The sequence below is a fragment of the Trachymyrmex cornetzi genome, unplaced genomic scaffold (genome assembly GCF_001594075.2).
Source record: "Trachymyrmex cornetzi isolate Tcor2-1 unplaced genomic scaffold, Tcor1.1 scaffold579, whole genome shotgun sequence".
Lineage (NCBI taxonomy): Eukaryota > Metazoa > Arthropoda > Insecta > Hymenoptera > Formicidae > Trachymyrmex > Trachymyrmex cornetzi.
Window position 1 is genome coordinate 1,504,930 of NW_017299892.1, and position 17,943 is coordinate 1,522,872.

At 32.8% G+C, this 17,943-nt stretch overlaps 1 protein-coding gene across 1 annotated transcript in view; it reads left to right on the forward strand.

The window, feature by feature from the left end:
* The first annotated feature begins 470 nt into the window (after positions 1 to 470).
* The window catches only part of LOC108766374 (guanine nucleotide exchange factor for Rab-3A), a 28,937-nt gene continuing 11,464 nt past the window's right edge, over positions 471 to 17,943 (forward strand). Inside the window, exon 1 of the mRNA XM_018515635.1 lies at positions 471 to 674. The gene's annotated coding sequence lies outside the window, so the exon portion shown is untranslated. The remainder of the gene's footprint in view (positions 675 to 17,943) is intronic.

The following is a 17,943-nucleotide window of genomic DNA, read 5'->3' on the forward strand; positions in this document are numbered from 1 at the left end:
TCTATTACTCTTTTATATCTTTGTATAAAGAAAATTTAGAACTATTTCGATTTTTAATTTCTATTTTTAATTTTAAACAAGGCAAGTGTCGATAAAGTAACGTGAAAAAGTAAACAAAAAGAAGAAGCCTACAGACAGTCCAAATATTTCGTGAATGTTTATAAATATCTTTCGATGTATGAAACAAATAGCTTTCTATAAACATCGTCGTTTGGACACAAATAACAGTTTTGATCGCAAAGAGAAAACAAGAATATTTCTAATATGTTTCAAATGTATCGTGACATTCGTGACTCGTTGAATTGAACAAAAGTTTGAAAACTTGTAATTGGAAGAATTGAATGCATCATCGGATTCTGCAACCGCACCCGAGTCTCTTTAGTTGAGGACGTTTCCAACAGGTGGATCACTAAGCTAGAACGCGACCCTGCGTCCCGAGAGGCTTCAGTTCAGTAGCGTTCTATGCCGCGGCGTGCGAATGTTTGGGTCGGGTAGATTCGCGTCGCCCTGTATTCCTGTATACCGTCGGTGTGACAGTCGCGAGTGCATCGAGGACGAGAACCGGAAGCGCGCCCGCAGTCGCCTCGCGTCGCTTCGCGAGGGCCTTCGGATTTTTCATCTTCTTTTTTTCTTTTCGCACGAATGGCAAAGGGATGCGAGCGGTTTATACGCGGGTAAGTACTATTGTCTGGTCGTTCCCATTATTAGAATCGGACTGTGCTCCGGATCGATACTGATTCTCTGTCGTCTCTTGGCGACGGATACCTCGCGCAACGGATGCTGTGGCGAGAGATTTTCTAACGTGCGGAAGGAGGTCGCAGAAAAATTTTACATCCCCGTCGCAATCGAGACGCGTCGACTCGTATTCTGAGCAGATTAAATCCCGGAAATGCATTCTTTTGACAAGAGTACAAATTTAGATAAAGCGCAGGAATAAGAAATGGCACTTGTCATTTATACTTGTAGATTATTGTTGACGTTACATAATATTGCTTTTTTACATTTCTTGATTCAAAAGAGATTTTAATGTAGAAATAAACTGATATTGATTTTCTTGAAGTTAGTATGATTTGTAATTTAAATCTAAACTTATTATTGGCCGTCATAAAAATCTTTCCTTTTTTAATTAATTTTTTATTTTTTAAATTAGTAATTATATATATAATAAAAAATATTTTAAGATATTTTATATCTTAAAAATATATTTTGTAATATTAGAATTGTAATATTTGTATTGTAAGACGAAAAGTTAAAAAAAGGATACGAAAAACAAGTCACATATTGAATTCCTTTTTTTTTATTTTGCATTGTTTGATATCCTTAAGTTCTTCAACAAATTATTTATTTTATATTTTTGACAAGATGAAAGACATAAAGCACACAGAATACCTGATACGTTAAATTTGTGTATATACGTGTTGCGAATAAGCGGACGGGGATTATTTATTTGGAAAGTCCAGAGATGCAATATCCTCTTCCTGTCTGAGGCGGCCCGTGAATTCACGTGTGAAACCAGCAATTTAATCATCCGGTTCCGCGTCGCGTTATACGCGAAGTTGAATTTCGAGTTTTGCGGAGCGTTCCACAAAGATATATGTAGGAGAGAAAATATCACGTGTAGCCATTTAAAAAGTAGGTCTTCGCCACACGATAGTATGCCATGCTGTACCGCCTTGAGCAATGCACTGCTCCGGGAATTTCAATGAGGATTCAGCGTTTTTTTTTTCGCTTCTTCAGTACCTTACGCAATATGCCGTTTTTTTCCGTGACATCCGGTCCCGCATCCATTGTGGTGCGACGCGTGCAAAATTATGCTAATATACACGCGGGCTATCGGTTATTGGTAATTGCGAAATCGCCTGCGATTGGTGGGTTTCGGTATAAAAAAGTTTATTACTAACCGATAAGAGCATTTGCTTGCAGGCTCATCGATTTGAGTTAACATACAACTGTTACGATTTCATTTAATTATTAAAAGAAGTTATATATCTGAAATATTATTTTCTCTTTTAGTTTTTAATTTTTTAACATAAATAAAATCATCTTAAGTCTAATTATACGATTTTGATTTAAGGAGGTTGTAAAGCAAATGCAATATATTAAGAATTACTTGAAAAAATTACAGTTTATTTTAAATTGCATTTAAAAGTAATACAAAAAATTAGAGACAGTCGATCATCTGGATCAAAAGTTATTTCAATAAAAAGTAATATTTTTTAAATTTGTACTCTAATAGAAATATATGAAAATGTATTATAAAGTAATGATAAAAATCTCAATTTTTTTATATATGTACTTTATGAATTCAAAAATATTTATGTAAAGTTACATTGAGATACAGACATTAATTGTTTAATAAATAAACAAAATATTTATTTGTTATAAACTAATTGATGAATCTTAATCAAATTTTGCAAAAGTTATTTTTAGTATTTAAAATATTTATATTAAAAAATTTAGATTTTTATTATTTTTAAAATTTTTGTTTATAACAATAAAACTAATATCAAATAAAATAGCTATAAAAATGTGATGCTCAATAAAAACAGACTGTTATGAATACAACTTTCACATGTATGTAGTTTATTTAAAGTGTAAATATTAATATATACCTTACAACCTCCTTAATTTAAATTTATTTATCGGGCAAACAAAACAATTTTCAAGAGTACAATTCAAATGTATTAAAACAAATATAAATGTCGTGGATAAGCGAATAAATTAAAATTAGTTGAAAAAGTGTTGAAATTTTTTTCATTAATTTTTTTCATTAATTGATCGAAGGGAGATAAAAAAAGATAAAAGAGGAGAAAAGAAAAAAAAATAAGGAAAAGCTCTCATTACTATACGATTTCATGTAATCTAGAAATTTTACGCATCTCTGGTCGCACATGCAACTTAACGTTTACCGTGGATTTCTCACGTGTCACTGGAGTATTCTACTTTCTAAATGATAGAAAAGAAGCGGGAATCTGCGAGCCGAATACCCACGTACGGAGTGTTCGAAGAATCCAGGCAGTAATCTCGTTAGTGTGAGTCGAGTAATAGCTAATAATAAAATCCCTCCGTGTCTTTTATAAAAGTTTTTACGGTATCTCTAAAAGTACGGAATAAAATTGTGATTTTTTTTGTATGTAGGCGTAACGAGGCGTATAGACCGTGGAAAAATGGATACGCAGCGAAACCTGTTATAGTAATAAGGCAAGGTCCTTGCACTCGATGCGTAACGTTCTGTTTACGTACGATTTTTCTGAATATTTCATCGGCGAAATCATTAAATATAACACCGTTCGCAAGCATAGAAGTTTCCCCGCGCTTTCTAATTGCACAGAAAAATAGTAATCGAGTTTTGAATAATTAAACATTACCTTTTTACAAAGTATTACTGCGTTTGCGACGAGAACGAGCTGATAACGAAATTTTAGTATAATGACTTTCAATATTGTCTGCTCAACATATTCGTGCGATAATTTTGTGAACGTTATATGTATGCCGTGTATATTGGTATACAAAATTGTTGATATATTTATGTAAAATATTCCTGTCACGACATCGTACATATGATATTTTGCCATTGTTTGCCATGCATATAGAAAGTCATAAAAATACATAGATGTTCAGATAATGGAACATTTTCTAAATATTTGAATATATTCACGATTTTAATATGGAAATATCAAACGGTTAGAAGTCAAATAAAAATTCTTGACTGTTGGAAAATGATCTGAGTGGATTTTTATGCGCGTTCGATTTCTCTGATGTCTATCTTGTGAACTATATCGATGTTCTTTGCATCGAGCATGAATAGCATATGTGGTTCATCGAACTTTAAATGTAATCTGATGAAGTACACGCGTCCGTGGTTCCCAATGCTTCGGCATCAATGTGCAACGACATGAATTTTATATGCGAGCGACACGAGAACCGCATGAACTTGTATATGAATTAATAGCATATATTTTGCCACGCGAATATTTCTTACATTCTTCATATTTAGAACTGCATTCTTTGTTAATTAAATTTGAAATAATAAGAGTTGAATTATTATTCTCAATTGAATAAAACAATAACAAAAGGTAAAAAGAGCTAAGAACCAACACTAGTTCTTAGTTCTTAAATAATAAGAACTAGCGTTGGCTCTTAACTCTTTTTACTTTTTATTATTCAATTTTAAATATTTGCTTATTTAAAATAAATAAAATTAGAAATATTTCACAATATAATCGATAACTTACAAAGCAAAATAAATTCTTTAAGATAAATGAATGATTATATTTACGCTGGTTTGTTATCTTTCCATCTCATCGTGAAGAAGTTCCGATTTTTTTATTTAGCTAAGAAATAAGAGAGAAAGTGCGATGTCCGACGCATGAAAAATGAAATCTATAGGAAACTAACAAAATCAGTTATAAGAAATCTTGCAGGGAAGTTCTTGGCAGTAATTTAACATCTTCGATGACATTTTAATTATATCAAGTGAATGTTGAATTGTGAGAGTACCATTTGATCGATGGTACCTGTAAAAGAACTTGGAAATTCGCTTTTTATGAAACGAAGCGCGTTGCCTGGCGTGTGACATATAAAGTGGTCCATTATTGATGGTGCTAACAGGAAACTGATGATTTTACGTGAGAAAATAAGTAGAAAATGTGAAATAAAATCCTTCTGCGTACAGATTTATTTTTCTATAAATTCTGTAAAAGCAAGGGAAAATTAATTAAAGAATAAGTAAAAAAAATCTTTATTCCTTCATTTAAATATATAAAACATGGATTTCTCAATGCAAAATCTTTTCATTACTACGATCAGCATAAATTGCCTTACTGTTATATAATAACAAAATCAAAGAAAACACGATGAAAACAACGAGATCTCCGTTGTCTAATTTTATTCGCGAGCTATGCAACGTTCTGTGTGTATGAAACTCGTGACACCTGCGCGATCGGATATTCGGTTTACGAATATTTTAAGCTGCGCGAAGATGAGCGTCTCGCTTGAAAATTTATGCAGTGAAACAAAGGTGAGATGAAGTTCGGCCTAAAACACGGTATCGTTATACCTGTATAGATTTCTCTCTTAACGCGAAAGCACTCGCTCTACTCAAGGTGAAAGTTGACTTATTATGTAGCGAGCGTGCACAAAGTATCTCGATTGAGTATTTACCGTATATCCTCGTAAAATTGTTGTTTTCTATCAAGCGTGTCATTAATCACCTTTTCAGGAGAAACTAGAACGAATGTTTAATAAGAATTGCTTTGATGTGAAAATCAAGATCCGAAGAAACATAATATTGCGATAAGAACTCACGTTAACGTTGATTCAAAGCATTATTGGAATGCAATGTATTCTTTGGATTTCTATTTTGATACGCGATATGGAATGTCTACCGGAGCATCAAGCTGGAAACAAATAGATTAACGAATAACGAATATGAAATAAACTAATAGAGTCTTGGCAAATTTAGTTACATTCCGCTGACTCTTGATAATGTTGATATATTCGAGTATATCTCGATAATATATATATATATATATATATATATATCTGCTAGAACTATAATAAGAAATCTCACTGGAATTGCGATAAATTATCGGTATGACGCTTTTTCTTTTAGTGTCATGCTGTCTTACATTTAAAGTGTATTGAAATTAGGTAATTGTTAAAATTTTGTTTTCAAAAATTACATATATTAGTAAAACTCAAATAGTATTAACCTGATCTGTAGCCAAAAGTAGAAATATTTATTTTTTTTTTGTACTTTAGACGGGAAACATTGTGCTCGATTTGCGAAGTTAGTACATCATATTTTCAATTTAGGTTTTTTAGTATAAAAAATAAGGAACTCTTTTTTTTATTTTTACAAGGAACTATAAAATTATAAAAAAATAGAACTGTATTTATTTTTTTCATATTTATAAAATATTATTTAACTTCATAGATTCCGCTTTTGGGTATTCTTGAAGTTAGCACGACATTCTATTAATATGAAAAAAATAATGACAGTTCCAATAGTTAGTATTTTTTATATTAAAAAAACCAATATTGAAAAAATTCCAGCCGGAAGTCTGTTTAAAAATAATAATACAGCATAAGTTAAGCATCTTTTAATTGTTGAGAACAAGATATATTTATGATGTTACTTACGCGAATTCAATGTAAAGTTATTCTCGAAGGATTATTTATGTAAGTTTTATATATATTATTTTTTATTTTTCACCAAGATAATGGAAATTTGGTAAGATAAAGCAGCGACTTTTAAATTAAAATAATAGCGTTTACATTGTAAACTAGTTTGCATTACACGACGCTATATTATTGGAATACTTTTTTAATTTAATTAAAGTAATTTTAAACGTTAATGCAGAATCTTCCATTAGTCTGTTATTACTCACTTAACTGTTATTTTAATACCGCACTTAGATAAGTCTGCATATAAGAAGTAATTAATGCCCGTATAATGTCATCGAAGAAATATAAGTCAGTTCGTAGAAGTCATTGCACTCATTTGTCTTTAATAGGCGACGTAATTGCTGTTATTTTGTGCGTAATGGTCACTACAAATTAGTATCTTGGAGGCAACCATTATCGTACATGTGACGCACGATAAAAATGCATAATAGCTGATGAGCAATTCTAAAAAAAAATTCGAAAAAAATGATGAGATTATTTGTTTGTTAGTTTGGAATATATCTCTGTTATACGCTCTTCGTTATATGCGTAATGAGTGATCATCGTAGCGAGGCGAAATCTGATTATGAGTTGGACTGCAATTATGTATGCAATGTAGAAGCTGCAAAACTATTTTATTATAAAGCAGAACTAAGTTTTTATTTCCACATATGTCCATCTAGAAAAATATGTGACATATGCGAAGCATTTGTACTCGCAAAAATGTCGCAAGTTCATCTCTTTCACATGCGCGAATTTCACATCAGAAAAAATTATATAATTTTTTTTTAAATTGACGTGGACTTAATTTAATGTCGCTATAAAATAAATTGCGAAAAAGCGCTGAAACGGTAAGGCAGTCGCAAAGAATACGTAATCTACGGCAACAGAAAATTACGAAACATGCGCGCTTCTTCTTTTTCGCTGTCGGATGCGGTAATCTCATTTGCGGAAAGGCAGCCATCTCTATTGTGTACTCATCACGATGCGCCCGGTGAAAAAGATAAGGCAGGTGTTTTGAACCCGGCGGATCATTTTTTTTTTTCTTATCAATGTACGGCCCTGAATTCCCGGATGCCGTTATTCGAGCAGGCCGTTCTACTTGCTCTCGTGTCGAGCAAGACTTTGTCAGCCTTTCTAAAGCGTCGCTTGAGAGTCTGGTGAAATATTCTCGGGGCATCCGCAAATCATCTTGGCAGCATACGATAAAGTTTGCCTCTAAGAGCAACGGACTACAAAATATCTTCGTCTCTCAATCTTCCTTAAAAGCGTTGACTCTGAAATAAGCGTGTGTTATAAATTATATTCAATGTAAAAATTCGAACCCACTTTTCTAAATTTGACAATACATTCGAATTATTATTATCAATTATTATTATTAATTTTTTAACTACTTAATTGCCAGTTGATTTGAAAAAAAATATATATATTGAAGAATTAATTTCTCAAACTGCTACAACCTGCCGCGCGTCGCAATATGGATTATTTCCCACTTTTAGTTACTTTTGCAAAGACTCTTTAATCTCTAACTTTTTAATTATAAATATGGAAAAACTGAAAAACGAATAACAAAAATAATAACTTCTAAAATTAACTTTTGAAACAAAAACGGAACTTAACAACGCCACTTTGTCTACTCGGTGTACAACAAGAGAAATCTTAAGCCGTGGAAAATAGTATGCGGATGCCATTTTCAATTCTTCTAAAATGTCACGGATCTTTTGTACCGCGTTGCAGGAGTGGCAGTAGGAGAATAGAAAAGAGTCAGGCGACTGTTGTAATCACGAAAACTTGCGACGCGGCACGTACCGGCTGCATAATGGATAAAAAGCGGGATGAGATCACAATGGAGAGGCGCGTGCACACGAGTGTGCACGGTGGTATCCAATTAATTTGCTTTGTACACCTATTCCGGAAAGGAAAAAAAAAAGAGAGAGAAGGTTAATTGCATCTCGTGCCGACGCTTTGCAGTAATTAAGCAATTACAGTTATCAATCCGAATCCCGAAGTTTCTTACACGAACGCGGGTCCAGCGAGCCAATGGCGGACTTGTTTTCAACTTCCTCAGGATGTTCATTCACTTTTCATCGGGGGCAAAAAAGTGATTACGATTTACGATTGTGTTTTGTTCCGTCAACCGGTTTTACATCCACATTGCGATTTTCGAAAACCGGTCGTGTGAAAGAACCGGTCTTATGTGAAGTTCTCCTGTCATGGATTGTTGACGATAACGGAATCGCGTCGACGACGGAATCGATGATAAAGTGCACGTAATTACCATACATTGCACGTAATGAAGACTGTCCTTGCAATCGTGATCTTTTTATTAATAAAATCAACGTGTTTGCGCTTATAAAGCAGTCTGATGAGACGCATCTGCTATAGTTATTGACGACGGTTATAATGTTGCGGTTATGATATACGCGGTGTTCCCATTTTTTTTTAAACAACGGGGCTCGTGATGGGAATTTCTGCAATGCGCATGCATTCCTTTACCAGAATAATTAAATACGTGCATATAACTTTTAATATACGCGCGGTGTGTGTAATGTGCGCAATGCGCTTAATTAATGGAAATATCCGAATGTATCATTCGAGCGCGAATCGTCATTAGTTAAATAAGCGGAACTAATAGCATCTTTCATTGCGTTGCAGATATATTTATTTTACTTCCTCATCATGCATACCTATCCCCGTTACGAGTTTTTCCTTGACATTACTGCACTCCATATTGATGCATCTTTTTTCTTTTCTTTCCTTTATAAGAAGAAAAACCGTGACTGTTTTATCGGTACAATAGCAAACATTGTGTGATTTAGCTCTAATCAGCTTCTTGTATTAACTAATTAAAATATAATAATTGATTTTTGCTTATGATTAATGTTAAAATGTTTTTCTTAACATATTTTAATTTAAGATAAAGAAATAAGGTTATATATTAGGTCGGAGGAAAAGTTTTGCAGTATTTCGTTTGCTCACAAAATTATATACAGAATATATTCGTTACGAAATTTTCGACTATCTGACGTGAAGCTTAAAGTTTTTCCTAAAAGTTTTTTTTAAAAAATGTTTCTACGACTTTTTGTTACCAAGTTACATGTGGATTAAATAAAAGAGCATTCTAATTTTTATTGCTTATATATATAACTCCATTAAAAATCATCGTACCATAATTATTAAAACAGGTTCTTAAAGCTGAAACTTTGCTTTATCGAATGGTATTATTATAATTTGTTAAGTGTAAAATGTATACAAATTTGAATTAAAAATGTGATATTACTATCCTTATAATCATTGCACAATGGTTAAAAGAAAAGTAATGTCATATTTTTAGCTTGAATTTATATACATTCTATTTTTTTAAATTGGCAATTATATCACTCGATAGAGCAATGTTTCAGCTTTAAGAACCTGTTTCTTTTTACAGTACGATGATTTTTAATGGAGTTATGAGCAATCAAAGCCAGAATGCTCCTTTTTATTTAACTCGCGAATAACCGGAATAACTCGAGAACAAAAAACGATTTTGTTTTTTTTAAAAACAAAATCGTAGAAACATTTTAAAAAAACGATTTTGTTTTTAAAAAACGAAGAAGTATTAAAAAAACGAAGAAGAACTCCAAACTTTCATGATATAGATAGTAGAAAATTTTCACAAATTTTTTTTGGGCACGCTACGAATTTACCAGAAGCAAAGAAAATTTTTCATTTTCTTCAACTCGTAGTTTTCTATATGTAAAAATTACAAAATTCACATAAATTCGAAAAATATAGTAACCATTCGAAAGTAGAGATTTCAAGCTTTAAAGCCCTTTTATTAAATTTAAATTTCGATAATTTTTAACGAAGATATTAAAAATATAATAATAAAAATGTTTTTACAATTTTGAGCTAAAAAATACCGTAGAACTTTTTTTCGACCCAATATGCCTATAAATATATAAAATCTTCCCATCACTTTATTTTATAAATTATTAACGTCTGAATCACAATGTCAAACTTTTGATCGACAATTATTCGTATTTCGATAACGCTCTCACAATTTTGCACGCACTTTAATCTTCTTCCAATCGCATTTACACATATTTTTATGTTACAACACACTTTCACACAGATTTATCCATTAACTTAAAAAAAAAAAATATTATTTCCTACATTTAAGTAGGAAAGTTATAATCCGTTTATGGCGCAGTATCATGGACGCAATGGGTTAATAAGCGAGATCGTTTGAGATGGAGTACTCGGGCTGAGTGAAGGATCACGCACGTGCACGTGCACTCACGCACGTGTACTCGCGTTAGCACGCTCGATGTGAAGCGCCCACGATCGTCGTAAGAATTTTTTACGAGCGAGTACACGAGAGCTGTCTCGTTTATGAGTTAGAAGTACGGGAAGTCGTGCACCATGCGCATCGGCCGGGGTACTCGTTGACCGTGGAACCCGTCGTACCGGTTTTCGCCAGATTCCGGTCCGCGCCGGTTCGACGGCACCGCACCGGGAAGACGCGGCGTGGTGAACGGGGCGATCCCTGCCTTCGAGGCAGCCCTGAAGCATCCGACCACGATTTCACGTCGATGCACCGTCATTTGTTTAACCAGGTCGCGTACGTATAAATTTAGATAATCTTACTCTTGAACCTAAACATTCTCTATTGACATGAAATTTGGAAAGCTGGAAATCGTCGAGCGCGCATTCCCTTTCAGTTATATAACGCGAAAAGAAAAAAAAGAGAGAAAGAAGCTCTTCAGTGAAAGATATGTTTTTTGATTGACCTGAAATTTCTTTCTTTCAAATAAAATTTAATTAAATATAATTTTATTAATAGGTTATGTGGTATTGGATATCTTAGATTTTTTCAAAATTTCATTTTCTTGAATGGCAAAAATTTAGTGTATACACATGATATGTAATATTTTATATACATGATATGAAACAGTATTCTTATACCATAACATCGTATCGTATTTTTATAAAAATGGAGATAGTCAAGAGTTTTACATTTTTTAATTACATTTTCTTATTTTTGTAAATTGGAGGATGGCATCGAATAGAAATATATAAAAAAAAGTGTTTTTCAATATAGATTCCTCTATTTCGTGCATGATTTCAATGCTATCTCTTGTCCTGCTTTTACTCCATCTTATGTATTGTACATTTCGAAACAGAATATCGTTCATTCACCTTTTTTCGTCATTTCTTTATTTCTTACTTTCTTTATCTCCTAATTTCCTATCATACTTTCTTCTTTCCATTTACCTGTCTCTCTACATTCACTTACAACAAAAACCAGTCAGAAACCAAGTCTCGTTGACTACTTACTTAGACTTCGATATCGCCTGCCACCTCATTGTCCGATATCCGAATGACCCGAATGCGCAACGAGAAAACAATCGAGGAAACCAACAGTTTTAAAACAAGAAAGATTTTAAATCCATAATTTTAAGTATAACAGATGCTGTTTATATTGATGTACTAAAAACGAAATTCGATATTTAATGATGTGACCGATTGATTAAATTAATTTCATGGCATAAACAACAACTACAAAATGCACAATAATTCACAAAAAAATATTCTCTTTATTCTCAATATGGATCCCGGCTTTCATATGTACAAGACTTTCATGTGGCTTGATACTGTCACACGCGTCTAAAATTTCAAACAATTTTTAATCGATACTAACCTTTGTTCGATACCATCCAATCTTTCTTTATTTTATTTATTTTCTACTAGACTACTTTAGATATTTTCAACATCATTTTTTATATAAATTTTTTTATTTTATGTATTATAGTGGATACACTATATCATAAAAATCATGAAGAAAAGTTTTCAAATTAATCGATAAATTTTATCCGCTAGCATTTTAGAATATTATAATATATTAAGATCTGAGATATTAAAAATAATATAAATGTAATAAAAAATCTCTCTTGAATAAAAATGAGCTTTACGATAAATGCATCTGATGTTTTTCGTTCTGAAATATTAAATATCTCATTTTTATTATTTATTTCATCTGCGATATAAATTTATAGTTTTTATCATCTTATTGCTACAGTCGTAGATTCCATTTCAATTTCAGTATGACTCTGTGACATTCCTTTGCAAGGTGCACGATAGCCACATCCCCGTCCCGTTTGAGATTAAATAAATGCGTGCTACACGTACATGTGCAACGTCATGTGTTTACGTTGTGAAACCGATGGAGATAACTAAAAACTGTGACTACAACGTTGGAGGATGCAGAGATGCTATATAAATCTCATACGTTTTATCGTATATAGTCGGAAGTGACGTGTGTTTGTAATATATCTCTGAACCTTTTAGATATTTGTCTAGTTACTACCACAGATCGAAATTTTGTATTATTGAAAAAAAATTCTATGTATTACTGAAACAAAACTCTATGTATTGATAGTTAATAATTTCTTGACAATTTCTGATGTTATTTCTCGATCGATATTTTCGTTGATCGAAGGAAAATATTATTTGACGTAAGAAAAATATTTTCTTATTTTATACTACATTTCGTTTCTCACGAAAGACAATAATATGATATAACCGCGATTATTCTTCTAATTAGATGTTTAATTCTACTTAGACGATAATTTTGTATTGATATCAAGAATAATATATTTAATACTATTATCAAATTAGTGAAGATATTGAAAGTTATGCGATCCAGAAATTCTTGAATACCTACTCGTCAGTGTAAGGAAATATTATGATCAGTTTATTAAAAGTTTTTGCAAATGTCATATATTCATAAATGTGATAAACTGTATAATTAAAAGTTATATTATGTATTCATAAATGCGATAAACTGTATAATTAAAAGTTATATTCCTATGTAATGTTTTTTTATGATAGTAACGTTTGAGTCAGACCGGAGTCTTATAAACAGTTCCGGTTAATGCTGCATAAATCAAAGGCAATTACGCGATTTCAAGACCTATCCTGCGAGGACGTGTTACGATCCCACGGTTGCGCGTGTGGAATCTCGTGCGCCGTATGGCGTTTATGCTCTTTGAAGCGGAATAGATTCGCTTGAGTGCACTTTCTCAGAGGAATTTATTCCGACCGATCTATGCGATCTTTAAACCAGTGTATCATATATGCAATGTAATGCACCGTACATAAGTTGATATATCTCGGCGAGATTTTTTGCGATTTTTCATAATGTTATCTTGTAGAGGTTGTCGGAATCGGATATAGTGTTAATTTTTTTTAGGAACTAGTCGAGTTTTTAAGTTATTAAAAATTAACGACGTTATTCGCGAATTATAACTTAAAATACGTGGATGATACATTATTTCTGGTTTATATATTTTGAACTTTTAATCAAATCTTTGAAGCTTAGATTCTGAAATAAAATTTGAAGAATTATAACTAAAATAATACCTTTTTACGATATTTTTGCTGAGAAAAATTTAACAAAGAGTAATCTGATGTTTTTCGTTCCGAAGTATTAAATACCTCATTTTTATTATGTATATCATCTGCGATATAAATTTATAGTTTTTATCGTCTTATTGCTACAGTTGTAGATTCCATTTCAATTTCAGTATGACTCTGTGACATTCCTTTGCAAGGTGCACGATAACCGCATCTCTGTCCCGTTCGAGATAAAATGAATGCGTGCAATAAATTATTTTTTTCCTGACCATTTTCTAATAACCTGTATACATATATATGTACAATATTTCGTAATTTTTTTTGTTCATTATTTTTCATTTTGATAATAAGATTAGAAACAATTTTGATTTTTTATCTCTCCCAACGTTCACATACTGAACAGTACGTAATAAATTCGTAATTTAATAAAAAAAAAAGTTGATTATACATATTTCTATTAATGAAAGTTTCATATGTTCTCTTCTAAAAATATGTGACGTGCGTGAAATTGTAAATTGAATCGTGCAGGAATACTTTGGTAGCTCATTGTTTACGAGGTGTGTGAGTTCGTTGACGCCGTAGACGCGTCCGCTGCTAATAAAATAACGAACTCATTATAACGCCGACCCATTGTCTGGGCAGTTGCTCTTTGTGACCCATCTAACAACACGACCCTGCATCACACGTGCATTGGCTTCTACGTGGGGCCCTTTTGCACGATGGAATTCACCACGGCTCGTGCGCAGTCGGGTCACGGCCCAAGGGGAACGTGAGAGCATGTATCTACACATGATCTGCGCGATACTGTCGCAGCAGTATAGGCATATAGGTATACCTATATGCGATGTACGTAATATCGTGTATGCGTATGGAATTCCTGTAGCAAGGTTGGTAAGCCTAGGTGCATCGACTGCACGTTAAAAATAAGCTTGGGATCCCGCACGACTGTGTGAGGGATTGTACTCTGTCTTCCCTTTCATCAGGCCCCTCTTTATACACGATTATGCCGGTTCATTTAGCAAAGTGGAAGTTAGGAAGAATTAGAGTTGAAAACCCTAGTACACGAGATTCATAATTGTTTAATCTGCTGATATAGATTAATACACTTTCATTTACATATTTGTAAACATTTAAAAATGAATTTTTATAATTTTTATTATTTGGAATATTTTATACAATGTTTTTAGGATTTGGAATATAAAATGATTTCCTTTAACAAACGGAAGATGCAAAGTGTATTATTCTTAAAAGTAGCGACTTTTTTTTAAGTTTTTATAAAAAATAATGCAAAGAACAAAACTTTGTTAAAATTGTGTTCTCTTTCATCTGGAATTCCGTGGACGTACAACATAGTGAATATTGAAAGGTGCAATTTAATAGACAGCAGCCGTTGTTGAAATTTTAACTCAGACGCTGCGTAGTTTGCCTCAAAATATAAATTTTTTAAGTTTTCTTGCGGCTGCCTGTCGCACGGGGAAAATACTCCCCAGAGCCCTATGAAATTTGAAATTGTCTTGTTGATAAAAATTTTATTTGCAAATTCCATCATTCCATAAACTATCTATTTTTCGCACGTGAGTATGTTTTTGTATATTCGTTCGACAAGGTGAAATCGGCGCCGAAAGTGACGAAATCGCACGCAAATAGCCGAGAATAACGTTTCACGCCCATAATATATTCGTATGTGACGTATGCATGTTTATATATATATATATATATATATATATATATTGTAAAGTATAGCGACTTTCACGGTTCCTTCGAATTTCTCGAACATCTCGAAGAATTTCTCGGCGTTCACTCTTATTTGTGATAACTGATATTTAAAAAGCACTTAAAACCTCGAATTATTTTGTAAGGAATTGTGAAGAGTTTTCTGGCAAGGTTCTTCGCCTTTCTAAATCGTTTCGTTTAATTCCTTAAAAGCTATTTTCGCGCAAAAATCATTCGTTAAAAGATCTGGCGTTAAAATTTCTTTGCTTTATCCTTTGTATGTCTAAAATCATTGTTCTTAAAACCTTTCCATGTATTGTATTTAATGTATTGTATTCAATCATCAAATATTAATAGCGAAATTTTTCTTAAAAAAATTTGTCTAAATTTTATGAAGAAAAATGGATTTTTTTTTCTAACAGGTAACTTTTTTTATTCTATATATTTTTGCGTCAGTTATTTCAAAACAAACAGGCATATTTTTGTAAATTCGATTTGTAAACAACAGATTAAAAAAACGTTATATCGAATTTTAATTTGGTGGATAAAATTTTATTATCAATACGATGCAGCTGAGTTTTCACGAAGCTAAAGTTTGTTCAGTAGCGGAATTGCAGCACAACGCGGCGAACAATGCATCATGGTTGCGATGCAAGAAAAGTTTTCAACTGCATTCAAGTTGCGAGCGGGCTGAATTGTCCGGAACGTATGATGGAAGCTTTTCAAATGTTCCTTCCAGCGTTAATTGAGCTGCAAAGTAAAGGAACAAGTAGTGTGCCCGTTTAAAAATTCGCAAATAAGAAATCTAACAAAACCCTTCTATTATTTGATGTCAACTAAGCTAATTCTGGTGTTGGGGGATGATTGATTGCGACATAGATTTATAGCAAGAACGAACTATTTTTGTGCTTCCCGGGAAAAAGAAATTACGTCGGATGACTTTAATAGCCGACATGCGCGCGTAGGAAGAAACCAGTAGATAGTTAGTGTTAATGCTCCCAACTGCGTAGTACATATAGTATATAGGGGCCGCTGAGCACATCAAGGGTCACACTTATCTCATTGAGCCCTATCAAACTCAATTACGGACGCTATAATTAACGTTCTAGCTAGCTGGTCTACTCGAGCACTGATAGGTATGAGAGAGGGATGATGTTATTATCGAAAACTGCGCGTGGGAGGGAGAGCTATCGAGCGGATAAGTGGAAGGGAATTCATGCAAGGAAAATCAAAGTATTAAATACAAATATATAAGCAATTGAAAATATGCAACCAATTGATAGCCTCTGCTCTAAACAAAGATGCAACTCAATGGCGCGCTTGTCGCTTCGCTAGTAGAAATAGACGGTTGGCGAGTCTCACTTGAGCAAATAGAAAGAGCTGAAGATGATCCACGATGCAAGTGGAAACGAATAGCTCTCCATCTTTTCTACAAACGATCGATAACCATTCTTTAAAAAAAAAATGCAAATAATTAGTAATAATTACCTGTGCAAGTAGAGAAAGACAGATATTTCTCCGTCGCGATAAATTATTCTTAAAAAATTATTTTGATTACACTTTTTTTCATACAACTATCATATCAAAGTTAAAAATTAACAGTATGTCGCGATTAAAATACGTAGATGAATAATAATATATTAATAATATATTATTTCTAGTTTACACATAAAAAAAAAAAATTTGAAATTTTAATAAAATTTTATTTTGGAACTTAATTTCTGAATTATATTAAAGTTTGAAGAATTATAATTAAAATAATATATATTATATATATATATATAATACAGGGTGTCTGAACAATGAATGAAAATACTTTCGTATAGAGGCAGAATGGACTAAACTGAGCCGAAAAGTTTTCTATCATTTTGAAATTTTTGCGCTCAAACAGGCGGACATGCGCTCATTCGGAAATCTTTATTAATTAATGTCTCATTAATTATCGCTCGTGTGCCAGTATAACAGACTAAACCAAGTCGAAAAGTTCTCTACCATTTTGCAATTTTCGCAATAGTTAACGGTCGAGCGGGCAGATATGTCTTTATTCGACGATCTTTAGAAATTAATATCTCGTCAATCATTGCGAAAAGTGCAAAATGGTAGAGGACCTTTCTATTCAGTTTAGTCTATTCTGCCTCGATGCGAGAGTTTTTTCATTAATTATCAGATACCCTGTATAATGTTCTATAATTTTATACATTATATTTTTCATTTCTTTCGACCTTTACAACCTAAAATATATAATATAAGTTTATGATTGATAAGAAAGTTGATTATATATTTTTATCAATGAAAGCCTAGAATCGAAGAGCTCAATGGAATAAATACATGATTTTTAGGGCTTGACTCGGACATGACGTCATGTTTAAAATTGTAAATTGCGAACTTCCTCATTCTTGTGTGCGACTCTTCAATTCACTCTACGATTCTATTTGAAACGCTCTATTATATACCTACGACACCACTACTTGTGCATTGTAGTTGCACAACGTAACTTCTCTTGGATCGCCACAGCAGGTTGATGATGTACGGCGAAGAGGATGATGATCGAGGCGATGCCAGGTCTCTCAAAGAGGGGAGAGATCATTGGCAGATTCCGAGAGAGAAAGAGAGAGAGAGAGAGAGAGAGAGAGAGAGAGAGAGAGAGAGAGAGAGAGAGAGAGA